This window comes from Arachis hypogaea, chromosome 3, assembly GCF_003086295.3.
Source record: "Arachis hypogaea cultivar Tifrunner chromosome 3, arahy.Tifrunner.gnm2.J5K5, whole genome shotgun sequence".
NCBI lineage: Eukaryota > Viridiplantae > Streptophyta > Magnoliopsida > Fabales > Fabaceae > Arachis > Arachis hypogaea.
Genome location: NC_092038.1, coordinates 28,790,622 through 28,804,588, shown reverse-complemented (window position 1 = coordinate 28,804,588; position 13,967 = coordinate 28,790,622). Strand labels below are relative to the sequence as shown.

Genomic DNA, 13,967 nt, shown 5'->3' with positions numbered 1-13,967 from the left:
CACATGCATATAGAGAAAATTACCTAGATCATATTATCCAATATTCATCCACACACAATAAAAGATGTATATACAAACCAAGAAAATTCAAAGTAATCGAATAGCTAGCAAGAAAATTTAAAGGACATAGTAATAAGAAAAGTAAAATGTGAAAGTGTTTGAAATAGAAAGATGTTTCACCCAAAAATCGGTCACCAACCTCTCTATACTTAAAAGTTTACACGATCCTCCGTGCATTTAATGACGAGCAAAGGGATACGGAGACTTTACGAATTGCCACCTGCAGCTGGTAGATCATCCGACTGCGGAAGCGGAGGAGGAGGTTTCTGCCTTCGCTATCCATCCTTCATTTGCTTCCTCTTTGCTTATGATGACTTATCTGGAAGAATATAAAACAGAATATAGTAAGACGAGTAAATTCGAAGGCACAGAAGCATATATTGTTGGAATGAGGTAATAATTACTAAAATGAAGTGAGTTAATCAGTGTGTGACATTGATGAAAATAGTGCATGAATTCTAAATTGCGTGCGGTTTAGAACTCACACACTAGCATTTAAAAGCGATGTCACAACTGCACAAAATACACATATACTCACTTATTTTAATGCGCCTAAGATGTTTTAAAGATAAATATGCAAGTTAAAGCAACAAGCAATCAACAAGAAGCATAAGAACTTAGGCGAATAACTAAGTATTTGTGAAGCATAAGGAGGAAAGGGAATCGATTGGATGTGTGAAGGAAATTACAAAGAAAAACTATGCAAAGATCACACTCCAATCAATAAAATCAATCAAAATCAGTTGCATTGCCTATTTGACCAAAAAATAAGGAAGCATGGTCGCTATGTACTTAGGAAACGAAAGGAGGTTAGTGGAAAAAGAGTGAGTTGTCATATACATAGCAAGCATGGTCCCTAGACTTGAAAAGTTTTCAGAAATTTAGGAATAGGCAAGCTGACAACCCATCTTCACAAATAAGGTATTATGCCAAAATGAATAGATTTAAGTATGTGCAGAGTACATAGTTAAACAAATAAGGGTCAACATGTGTGCTGAGCGGTTTCTATTGGGAGAAAGCCTTGACCGGGAAAGGTTATGTATGTGTGGCGTGGGTTGGAGAGGATGGTGCCATCAAGTGTGACAACACCGACTCCAATTTTGTTGCCTGAAGCCTCGAATCCCAACGCTATCATTCTCTTCTTTTCAGTTCTCTTCTCCAAACTTTTAAAATTTAAATTTTAAATTTCAATTGGACATAATTTTAAAGAAAAAATAATAATAATCTCAAAATCTTATAATTTGACTATATTAAAAAATAAATTCAAATTAATACCATACAAGTTATAATTATTTTAATAAAATTAAAATGATATGATCCAAATTAAATTAAAATATCAAAATTAAAATACTACATTAAGGGATGCTGTGACAAGTTTATAGCATTCTTAATAGGGTATGCTAGCTAAATACATAGGCTACATTTTTCATTGGGAGAAATTTTGCGCCATTATGCGTAGACCTTGAACGAGGTTTTCTTTTTCTGTCATCCAATAAAAAACACTGACATGTGCTTCGATCCTTTCCTTTGCTCACCATCACAGCTTGCTTGGTTCATCAAGTACCACATAGTCAATCACCAACCATGTAAGTGTGCTATTTAAAGTTCACCGGCATAGATATTTATGCATGCAATAATTCATTAGCCAACAACAAAATCTGAAATGAAGCTCGCTCGCGGTAAACTAGTGATTAGCCAGCTAGACCGGAAACATGAGAAATAAAAAAAAGAAAACACATACTTATTCGTTATTGGACCAGCTTCTGTGTTTGCTTTCCCCTAAAATTGAGCGTGGTCTAAAAGCTTTGTTTTTTTGTTTTTTGTTTTATTAAAAAAAGCCTTATTTTTAACGTCAGCAATTAATAAGGTGTTCGTTACCCCATTTTTATTTTATGACTATAAGTAATGGATAATTAAAGTTGTTATACAATTTGTTTCTCTTTGTTTTAGACTTTTATCAAACCAAGTATTACTAAGTAACTAGGTTGCCAATGGTAAAAGTAAGGGATGTGAAATGTGAATTGATCTGTCTCCACCTGGAGATTCTAATTTTAGTATTTTACAGATAATTACATCTTTCAACTTGAAGAATGCTTATCGCTACATCCTTTGATTAACCACAAATTAATGTAGTTACCGCCACAGCATATGCGCTTTTGAAAGATGCTTATAAAAATTGACAACGGGCATTGAGCAATTTACATCAGTGAAGTGCATTCGTTTTTTTCACATTGGATGCTAACAAAACCTTTGTATATTATCCTACGTTCTTCTGTTCCTTGCAAAGTTGACAATACTTCGTGCATGGATCTCGGAAGAATAAAGCTATAAAAAAAGCCATCTACATGAAATTTCCACTGTGTTCCGGGCAATGTCTAAGCATTACTTCTGAAGATGGTTTTTAGATGGAATAACACATGCCATGGTTCACAATTACTCAGGTTTTCAGTTTACAACAATAGAGTAATGCAGATACAACCTTAAACTTCTGTCAAAAAAAAAAAAGATACAACCTCAAACTACTAACTCAATACATAACCTAAGTTGACTACCTTAGACAATATGTAACATGAAAAAACTATAACCAATACTGTTTAAAGTGATGCCCCAATTGACATTGGTAATGAACCATCTCCTACATCTTGGATCATTGCCATCACTGCACCTCTCTCCACTAATAACAGAATATTAAATAAAAATGAAGAGTTTCATATATAATTTACCATCTTAATAAATTACAAGGTCCTAACGTATAAACTTGAGATTAAAGGCAATCAAACTCAGACCTGCGATTACAGAAGAAAAAACATATTTCAACTCTATTATTAGTTTTTCGGAGTTTCTTTAGCAGAAAATAAAAAAGCAACAAGGCTGATATAAAAAGCAAGCTATAGTTCGATCTCATTAGTTTCACTAAATTCAGTCATATTTGCCAATATTATCCCCATTGGTTTAACACTAACGTAGTTTAAATCATTTTTATCTTATTATTATGCAATAATTCAAGAGAAAGAAGTGTTGCAGGACTCAAGAAATTAACTCATCATTCATTCGTATACTAAAGTTTTCCACCTGAACTCAACTATGGACTAGATGAAACCATACAGTTTATGCTTTACACCCATATGCTTAGTTGAGCACAGAATGATAAGACAATACCTAAAGAATAACAAATCAAATGCTTTTCTCTGCAAGACCATTCAATTTGGTAGAGTTTGCTTATCGCCAGATTGCTTTCACTTCATCTGTTCGGAACCTCTGGGTGAACGTAGAGTCCTCTAGTGGTGGCAACGCACCATAAGCAAATTCAAGGAGACCAGTATAATCTATCATTGCACCATTATCGTTGCAATATCTGTCATCGGTGGCAAACAGCCTCCCACCCCGTTCAGAGCACATTGTTCTCATCATCTCCTGCAAACGCTTGTTGCAGCCCACACCACCAACTATAAGGACATCTTTCGAGTCACAATGAGCCATAGCCCGCTCTCTTATCTCCACAAGAATAGCAAACAAAGTCTCCTACAATGTTAACATTCTTAGAAATCTAAACTCGCAAATTCATAATTTTATAAAGATAACAACTTACCGAAAAGAAAGGGACCAACAAGCAAATATACATGCAGAGAGTAGCATATGTCTGCAAGTGTGCACTCGTTATTCTTCAGCTTTTCAACTGCAGTCGCTTCGATGTAACTAAGTATTCTACTAAAAGATACATCCATCCCTTTGACAACATAAGGAATGTCAATAAATTTCTCTCCTTTCTTAGCAAGCTGAAAGGCAAGAAAACCATAGAAAGCAAGTTGAACAGATTGAACCATGAGAACACTAAACCCTAAACTATAAATTCTAAATCATGAGATCACAATCCAATTAAGCGCAATTAGAACACTGCATTTGTACTCCTCTATGCATATTGTATACTTATTTGGATCAAATATTGCTGCATTAAAGTTCTTAAATGCATGTGTGACTAATTGATTCATAAAATTTCCATGTTTACATAAGCCTCTAAGTAAAAATTGCTACTTTCAACTAACAAAATGATTAAGAAAAATTGCCAACAATGAATTCATAAAAAACCTGCTCAATGTTGTAACCAGCACTGGGATCATTAGAAAGTGTCAAAAACCTAGCGGCGCAATCCATTCAGTTACCAACAGCAATATCAATGGTCTCATCAAAGATTCTATAATGACCCTCATTGTATGCAATGACCTGAGTGTTACCGCCACTAATATAAAGCACAACAGGATCAACGGCACCGGTGACAACCCTACTCATCTCAATATGAGCGACACAGTAGTTGACAGCAACAATGGGCTTCTTCCAAAGATGAGAAAGGACACGAATGACAATAGCAGAGGCCTGAAGGGGAGCACCCATTCCAGGTCCCTTGGTGTAGTAGATGTAGTCGATGTCATCGGGAGTGACGTTGGCGGTTTCCAAAGCGGATCTGACAGGTGGAAGAACGTGGTGAAAGTGGTGCTGAGCTGTTTCTCTTGGGAGAAAGCCTTGACCGGGAGGGGTTATGTATGTGTGGCGTGGGTTGGAGAGGATGGTGCCGTCAAATGTGACAACACCGACTCCGATTTTGTTGGTTGAACCCTCGAATCCCAACGCTATTATTCTCTTCTTTTCAGTTCTCTTCTCCAAACTTTTAAAATTTAAATTTTAAATTTCAATTGGATATAATTTTAAAGAAAAAAATATAATAATTTCAAAATCTTATAATTTGACTATACTAAAAAATAAATTCAAATTAATACCATACAAGTTAGAATTATTTTAATAAAATTAAAATGATATGATCCAAATGAAATTAAAAAATCAAAATTAAAATAATACTATCCAAATTGTAACAAATTATTTCAATCAAATTCAAAATTATTTTTTGCTATTTATTTAAATAAAAAAGCCATTGTGGGCTAACCTAAGAGCATAAGAGTATGAGACTGAAGCAGAGTGTCCTTGAATTGTTGAGGGACACACATATATATGTATGTTATGCACTTAATTATGACTAATTATCTGATTAAGTGAAAGATTAAAGATTTGAAGGGAGATTAAGCATGCGGATTCATGGGATGACGCATTGCAAATTGCACTGAGTAACTTTGCATTTGGATGGTAAAATCTAACACACAAAAACAAAACAAAACAAAACAAAAGCGAAGGATCCACAAATTGATACGAGGACTTTGCAGATGCCTAATGATATCATAAAAATCCCAAGTGAACTTGTGGTCCATCTTTTCCTTTCACCTCATCTAATACCTTGGATTGTATATACATTCCTTGGATTATTATTTTTTAGGACATACATGTGATATTGCCTAGAAAATTCACTTCTTGGTATCAATTCCATGACATACGAGTCTAGAAGTGATTGACTTAAAAGTAAAATCATATTCAACAATAAAAAAATGGTCAAAATTATTATTTTGGGAAAATATAAGTATGTAACTGTGTGTGACTCCCTTTCACATACTTTAACATCCTCCAACATCATTAAGGGATGCTGTGACAAGTTCATAACATTCTTAATAGGGTATGCTAGCTAAATACATAGACTTCATTTTTCATTGGGAGAAATTTTGCGCCCTTATGTGTAGACCTTGAACGAGGTTTCTTTTTTCTGTCTTCCAATAAAAAATACTAACATGTGCTTCGATCTTTCCCTTTGCTCACCATCACAACTTAGTTGGTTCATCAATTTACCACATAGTTAATCACCAGCCATGTAAGTGTGTTATTTAAACTTCACCAGCATAGATATTTATGCATGCAATATTCATTAGCCAACAACAAACTTTTAAATGAAGCTCGTTCGCGGTAAAGTAGTGATTAGCCAGCTATACCAGAAACATGAGAAATCAAAAAAAGAAAACAAATACTTATTCGTTATTGGACCAGCTTCTGTGTTTGCTTTCCCCTAAATTTGAGCGTTGTCTAAAAGCCTTGTTTTTTGTTTTTTGTTTTATTCAAAAAAGCCTTGTTTTTAACGTCAGGAATTAATAAGGTGTCCGTTATCCCATTTTTATTTTTTAGCTATAAGTAATGGATCATTAAAGTTGTTATACAATTTGTTTCTCTTTGTTTTAGACTTTTAGCAAACCAAGTATTACTAAGTAACTAGGTTGCCAATGGTAAAAGTAAGGGATGTGAAATGTGAATTGATCTGTCTCCACCTAGAGATTCTAATTTTAGTCTTTTACAGATAATAACATCTTTCAACTTGAAGAATGCTTATAGCTACATCCTTTGATTAACCAGGAATTAATGTAGTTACCGCCGCATCATATGCGCTTTTGAAAGATGCTTATAAAAATTGACAACGGGCATTGAGTAATTTACATCAGTGAAGTGCATTCGTTTTTTTCACATTGGATACTAACAAAACCTTTGCATATTATCCTACGTTCTTCTGTTCCTTGCAAAGTTGACAATACTTCGTGCATGGATCTCAGAAGAATAAAGCTTTAAAAAAAAGCCATCTACATGAAATTTCCACTGTGTTTCGAGCAATGTCTAAGCGTTACTTCTGAAGATGGTTTTTAAATTGAATAGCACATGCCATGGTTCACAATTACTCAGGTTTTCAGTTTACAACAATAGGGCAACACAGATACAACCTTAAACTTCTGTGAAAATAAAAAAAATACAACCTTAAACTACTAACTCAATACATAACCTAAGTTGACTACCTCAGACAACATGTAACATGAAAAAACTATAACCAATATTGTTTAAAGGGATGCCCCAATTGACATTGGTAATGAACCATCTCCTACATCTTAGATCAGTGTTATCACTGCACTACTCTCCACTGATAACAGAATACTAAATAAAAATAAAGAGTTTCGTATATAATTTATCATCCTAATAAATTAAAAGGTCCTAATGTATAAACTTGAGCTTGAAGGCAATCAGACTTAGACCTGCAATCACAGAAGAAAAAACATATTTCAGCTCTATTATTAGTTTTTCGAAGTTTCTTTAGCAGAAAACAAAAAAGTAACAACACAGATATAAAAAGCAAGCTACAGTTTGATCTCATTAGTTTCACTAAATTCAGTCGTAATTGCCAATATTATCCCCATTGGTTTAACGCTAACATAGTTTAAATCATTTTTATCTTATTATTATGCAACAATTCAAGAGAAGAAAGTGTTGCAGGACTCAACAAATTAACTCATCATTCTTTTGTATACTAAAGTTTTTCACCTGAACTCAACTATGGACTAGATGAAACCATACAGTTTATGCTTTACACCCAAATGCTTAGTTGAGCACAGAATGATAAGACAATACTTGAAGAATAACAAATCAAATGCTTTTCTCTGCAAGACCATTCAATTTGGTAGAGTTTTCTTCTCGCCAGATTGCTTTCACTTCATCTGTTCAGAGCACATTTTTCTTATCATCTCCTACAAACGCTCGTTGCGGCCCACACCAGCAACTATAAGGACATCTTTTGAGTCACAATAAGCCATAGCCTGCTCTGTTATCTCCACAAGGATAGCAAACAGAGTCTCCTGCAATGTTAACATTCTTAGAAATCCAAACTCGCAAATTCATAATTTTATAAAGATAACAGCTTACCGAAGAGAAAAAGAGCAGCAAACAAATATACCTGTAGAGAGTAGCACAAGTCTGCAGGTGTGCACTCGTTATTCTTCAGCTTTTCAACTGCAGTTGCTTCGATGTAACTAAGTATTCCACTAAAAGATACATCCATCCCTTTGACAACATAAGGAATGTCAATAAATTTCTCTCCTTTCTTAGCAAGCTGAAAGGCAAGAAAACCATATAAAACAAGTTGAACAGATTGAACCATGAGAACACTAAACCATAAACCCTAAATTCTAAACCATGAGATCACAATCTAGTTAAGCACAATTATAACACTACATTTGTACTCCTCAATGCATATTGTATACTTATCTGGATCAAAGATTGCTACATTAAAGTTCTTAAATGTGTGACTAATTGATTCATAAAATTTCCATGTTTACATAAGCCTTTTAAGTAAAAATTGCTACTTTCAACTAACAAAATTATTAAGGAAAATTGCCAACAATGACTTCATAAAAAACCTGCTCAATGTTGTAACCAGGACTGGGATCATTGGAAAGCATCAAAACCCTAGCGAAGCGATCCAAGCAGTTACCAACACCAATATCAATGGTCTCACCAAGGACTCTGTAATGACACTCACTGTATGTAATGACCTGAGTGTTACCGCCACTAACATAAAGCTCAACTAGGTCACCGGCATCAGTGACAATCCTACCCCTCAATATGAGCGACACAGTGGTCGACAGCAACAATGGGCTTCTTCCAAAGCTGAGAGAGGACGTAAACGATGACAGTAGAGGACTGAAAGGGAGCACCCATTCCAGGTCCTTTGGTGTAGCATATGCAGTCGATGTCATTGGGAGTGACGTTGGCGGTTTCCAAAGCGGATCTGACGAGTGGAAGAACGTGATGAAGGTGGTGCTGAGCGGTTTCTCTGGGGAGACAGCCTTGACTGGGAGGGGTTATGTATGTGTGGCATGAGTTGGAGAGGATGGTGCCATCAAGTGTGACAATACTGACTCCGATTTTGTTGGCTAAATCCTCGAATCCCAACGCTATCATTCTCTTCTTTTCAATTCTCTTCTCCAAACTTTTAAAATTTAAATTTTGAATTTCAATTGGATATAATTTAAAAAAATAATAATTTCAAAATCTTATAATTTGACTACATTAAAAAATAAATTCACATTAATACCATACAAGTATAATTATTTTAATAAAATTAAAATGATATGATCCAAATTAAATTAAAAAATCAAAATTAAAATAATACTATCCAAATTGTAACAAGTTATTTCAATCAAAATCAAAATTATTTTTTGCTATTTATTTAAATAAAAAAGCCATTATGGGCTAACCTAAGAGCTACGGGGTTATATAAGCTATAATAAGAGTATGAGTCCGAAGCAGAGTGTCCTTGAATTGTAGGACACACATATATATGTATGTTATGCACTTAATTATGACTAATTATCTGATTAAGTGAAAGATTAAAGATTTAATGGGAGATTAAGCATGCGGATTCATGGGATGGCGCATTGCAAATAGCACTGAGTATCTTTGCATTTGGATGGTAAAATCTAACACACAAAAACAAAACAAAAGCGAAGGATCCACAAATTGATACGAGGACTTTGCAGATACATAATGATATCATAAAAATCCAAGTGAACTTGTGGTCCATCTTTTCCTTTCACCTCATCTAATACCTTGGATTGTATATACATTCCTTGGATTATTATTTTTTAGGACATACATGTGGTATTGCCTAGAAAATTCACTTCTTGATATCAATTCCATGACATACGAGTCTAGAAGTGATTGACTTAAAAGTAAAATCATATTCAACAATAAAAAATGGTCAAAATTATTATTTTGGGAAAATATAAGTATGTAACTGTGTGTGACTCCCTTTCACATACTTTAACATCCTCCAACATCATTAGGGATGTTGTGACAAGTTCATAACATTCTTAATAGGGTATGTTAGCTAAATACATAGACTTCATTTTTCATTGGGAGAAATTTTGCGCCCTTATGTGTAGACCTTGAACGAGGTTTCCTTTTTCTGTCTTCCAATAAAAACACTAACATGTGCTTCAATCTTTCCCTTTACTCACCATCACAACTTACTTGGTTCATCAATTTACCACATAGTTAATCACCAGCCATGTAAGTGTGTTATTTAAACTTCACCAGCATAGATATTTATGCATGCAATATTCATTAGCCAACAACAAACTTTTAAATGAAGCTCGTTCGCGGTAAAGTAGTGATTAGCCAGCTATAATGGAAACATGAGAAATCAAAAAAAGAAAACATATACTTATTCGTTATTGGACCAGCTTCTGTGTTTGCTTTCCCCTAAATTTGAGCGTTGTCTAAAAGCCTTGTTTTTTTTGTTTTTGTTTTATTCAAAAAAGCCTTGTTTTTAACGTCAGCAATTAATAAGGTGTCCGTTATCTCATTTTTATTTTTTATCTATAAGTAATGGATCATTAAATTTGTTATACAATTTGTTTCTCTTTGTTTTAGACTTTTAGCAAACCAAGTATTACTAAGTAACTAGGTTGCCAATGGTAAAAGTAAGGGATGTGAAATGTGAATTGATCTGTCTCGACCTAGAGATTCTAATTTTAGTCTTTTACAGATAATAACATCTTTCAACTTGAAGAATGCTTATCACTACATCCTTTGATTATCCACGAATTAATGTAGTTACCGCCGCAGCATATGCGCTTTTGAAAGATGCTTATAAAAATTGACAACGGGCATTGAGTAATTTACATCGGTGAAGTGCATTCGTTTTTTTCACATTGGATGCTAACAAAACATTTGTATATTATCCTACGTTCTTCTGTTCCTTGCAAAGTTGACAATACTTCGTGCATGAATCTCGGAAGAATAAAGCTATAAAAAAAGCCATCTACATGAAATTTCCACTGTGTTTCGAGCAATGTCTAAGCGTTACTTCTGAAGATGGTTTTTAAATGGAATAGCACATGCCATGGTTCACAATTACTCAGGTTTTCAGTTTACAACAATAGGGTAACACAGATACAACCTTAAACTTCTGTCAAAATAAAAAAAATAATACAACCTTAAACTACTAACTCATTACATAACCCAAGTTTCCTACCTTAGACAATATGTAACATGAAAAAACTATAACCAATACTGTTTAAAAGTGATGCCCCAATCAACATTGGTAATGAACCTTCTCCTACATCTTGGAACAGTGCCATCACTGCACCACTCTCCACTGATAACAGAATGTTAAATAAAATTGAAAAGTTTCATATATAATTTACCATCCTAATAAATTACAAGGTCCTAATGTATAAACTTGAGCTTGAAGGCAATCAGACTCAGACCTGCAATCATAGAAGAAAAAAAATATTTCAACTCTATTATTAGTTTTTCGGAGTTTCTTTAGCAAAAAACAAAAAAGTAACAACACAGATATAAAAAGCAAGCTACAGTTCGATCTCATTAGTTTCACTAAATTCAGTCGTAATTGCCAATATTATCCCCATTGATTTAACGCTAATGTAGTTTAAATCATTTTTATCTTATTTTTATGCACCAATTCAAGAGAAGGAAGTGTTGCAGGACTCAACAAATTAACTCATCATTCATTCGTGTACTAAAGTTTTCCACCCGAACTCAACTATGGATTAGATGAAACCATACAGTTTATGCTTTACACCCAGATGCTTAGTTGAGCACAGAATGATAAGACAATACCTGAAAAATAACAAATCAAATGCTTTTCTCTGCAAAACCATTCAATTTGGTAGAGTTTTCTTCTCGCCAGATTGCTTTCACTTCATATGTTCGGAACTGCTGGGTGAACGTAAAGTCCTTTAGTGGTGTCGACACATCATAAGCAAATTCAAGGAGACCAGTATAAGCTATGATTGCCCTATTGTCGATGCAATATCTGTCATCGGTGGCAAACAGCCTCCCACCCTGTTCAGAGCACATCGTTCTCATCATCTCCTGCAAACGCTCGTTGCAGCCCACACCAGCAACTATAAGGATACCTTTCGAGTCTCAATGAGCCATAGCCCGCTCTGTTATCTCCACAAGCATAGCAAATAGAGTCTCCTGCAATGTTAACATTCTTAGAAATCCAAACTCACAAATTCATAATTTTATAAAGATAATAGCTTACCGAAGAGAAAGGGAGCAGCAAACAAATATACCTGCAGAGAGTAGCACAAGTCTACAGGTGTGCACTCATTATTCTTCAGCTTTTCAACTGTAGTCGCTTCGATGTAACTAAGTATTCCACTAAAAGATACATCCATCCCTTTGACAGCATAAGGAATGTCAATAAATTTCTCTCCTTTCTTAGCAAGCTAAAAGGCAAGAAAACCATATAAAGGAAGTTGAACAAATTGAACCATGAGAACACTAAACCCTAAACCTTAAATTCTAAACATGAGATCACAATCCAGTTAAGCGCAATTATAACACTACATTTGTACTCGTCTATGCATATTATATACTTATCTGGATCAAAAATTGCTACATTAAAGTTCTTAAATGTGTGACTAATTGATTCATAAAATTTCCAAGGTTACATAAGCATTTAAGTAAAAATTACTACTTTCAACTAACAAAATGATTAAGGGAAATTGGCAACAATTAATTCATTAAAAACCTGCTCAACATTGTAACCAGGACTGGGATCATTGGAAATCATCAAAACCCTAACGAAGCGATCCAAGCAGTTACCAACAGCAATATCAATGGTCTCACCAAAGATTCTATAACGACCCTCATTTTATGCAATGACCTGAGTGTTACCGTCACTAACATAAAGCACGACAGGGTCAATGGCATCGGTGACAACCCTACCCATCTCAATATGAGCGACACAGTGGTCGACAGCAACAATGGGCTTCTTCCAAAGCTGAGAGAGGATGTAAACGATGACAGTAGAGGCCTGAAGGGGAGCACCCATTCCAGGTCCTTTGGTGTAGCAGATGCAGTCGATGTCATTGGGAGTGACGTTGGCGGTTTCCAAAGCGGATCTGACGAGTGGAAGAACGTGGTGAAGGTGGTGCTGAGCGGTTTCTCTAGGGAGACAGCCTTGACTGGGAGCGGTTATGTATGTGTGGCATAGGTTGGAGAGGATGGTGTCGTCAAGTGTGACAATACCGACTCCGAATTTGTTGGCTAAATCCTCGAATCCCAACGCTATCATTCTCTTCTTTTCAGTTCTCTTCTCCAAACTTTTAAAATTTAAATTTTAAATTTTAATTGGATATAATTAAAAAAAATAATTTCAAAATCTTATAATTTGACTACATTAAAAAATAAATTCAAATTAATACCCTACAAGTTATAATTATTTTAATAAAATTAAAATGATATGATCCAAATTAAATTAAAAATCAAAATTAAAATAATACTATTCAAATTGTAACAAATTATTTCAATCAAAATCAAAATTATTTTTTGCTATTTATTTAACTAAAAAAGCTATTGTGGACTAACCTAAGAGCTACGAGGTTATAGAAGCTCTAATAAGAGTATGATACCGAAGCAGAGTGTCCTTAAATTTGTTGAAGGACACACAAATATATGTATGTTATGCACTTAATTATGACTAATTATCTGATTAAGTGAAAGATTAAAGATTTGAAGGGGGATTAAGCATGCGGATTCATGGGATGGCGCATTGCAAATAGCACTGAGTAACTTTGCATTTGCATGGTAAAATCTAACACACAAAAACAAAACATAACAAAACAAAACAAAACAAATGCGAAGGATCCACAAATTGATACGAGGACTTTGCAGATAGATAATGATATCATAAAAAATCCAAGTGAACTTGTGGTCCATCTTTTCCTTTCACCTCATCTAATGCCTTGGATTGTACATACATTCCTTAGATTATTATTTTTCAGGACATACATGTGGTATTGCCTAGAAAATTCACTTCTTGGTATCAATTCCATGACATACTAGTCTAGAAGTGGTTTGTCTAAAAGTAAAAGCATATTCAACAATAAAAAACATGGTCAAAATTATTATTTTGTGAAAATGTAAGTATGTAATTATGTGTGACTCCCTCTCACATACTTTAACATCCTCCAACATCATTATGGGATGTTGTGACAAGTTCATAACATTTTTAATAGGGTATGCTAGCTAAACAAATAGATTACATTTTTCATTGGGAGAAATTTTGCGCCCTTGTGTGTAAACCTTGAACGAGGTTTCCTTTTTCTGTCTTCCAATAAAAAGAAAACTGACATGTGCTTCGATCATTCCCTTTGCTCACCATCACAACTTGCTTGGTTCAT

At 34.4% G+C, this 13,967-nt stretch overlaps 3 pseudogenes; all 3 read right to left on the bottom strand.

Annotated features, from left to right (window-relative positions):
* Window positions 1-3,279: 3,279 nt before the first annotated feature.
* On the bottom strand, window positions 3,280-5,057 carry LOC112775582 (uncharacterized; annotated as a pseudogene).
* A 2,397-nt stretch (window positions 5,058-7,454) lies between these two features.
* On the bottom strand, window positions 7,455-8,706 carry LOC112775580 (uncharacterized; annotated as a pseudogene).
* A 2,700-nt stretch (window positions 8,707-11,406) lies between these two features.
* LOC112775575 (uncharacterized) lies at window positions 11,407-12,859 on the bottom strand (annotated as a pseudogene).
* Window positions 12,860-13,967: the final 1,108 nt, after the last annotated feature.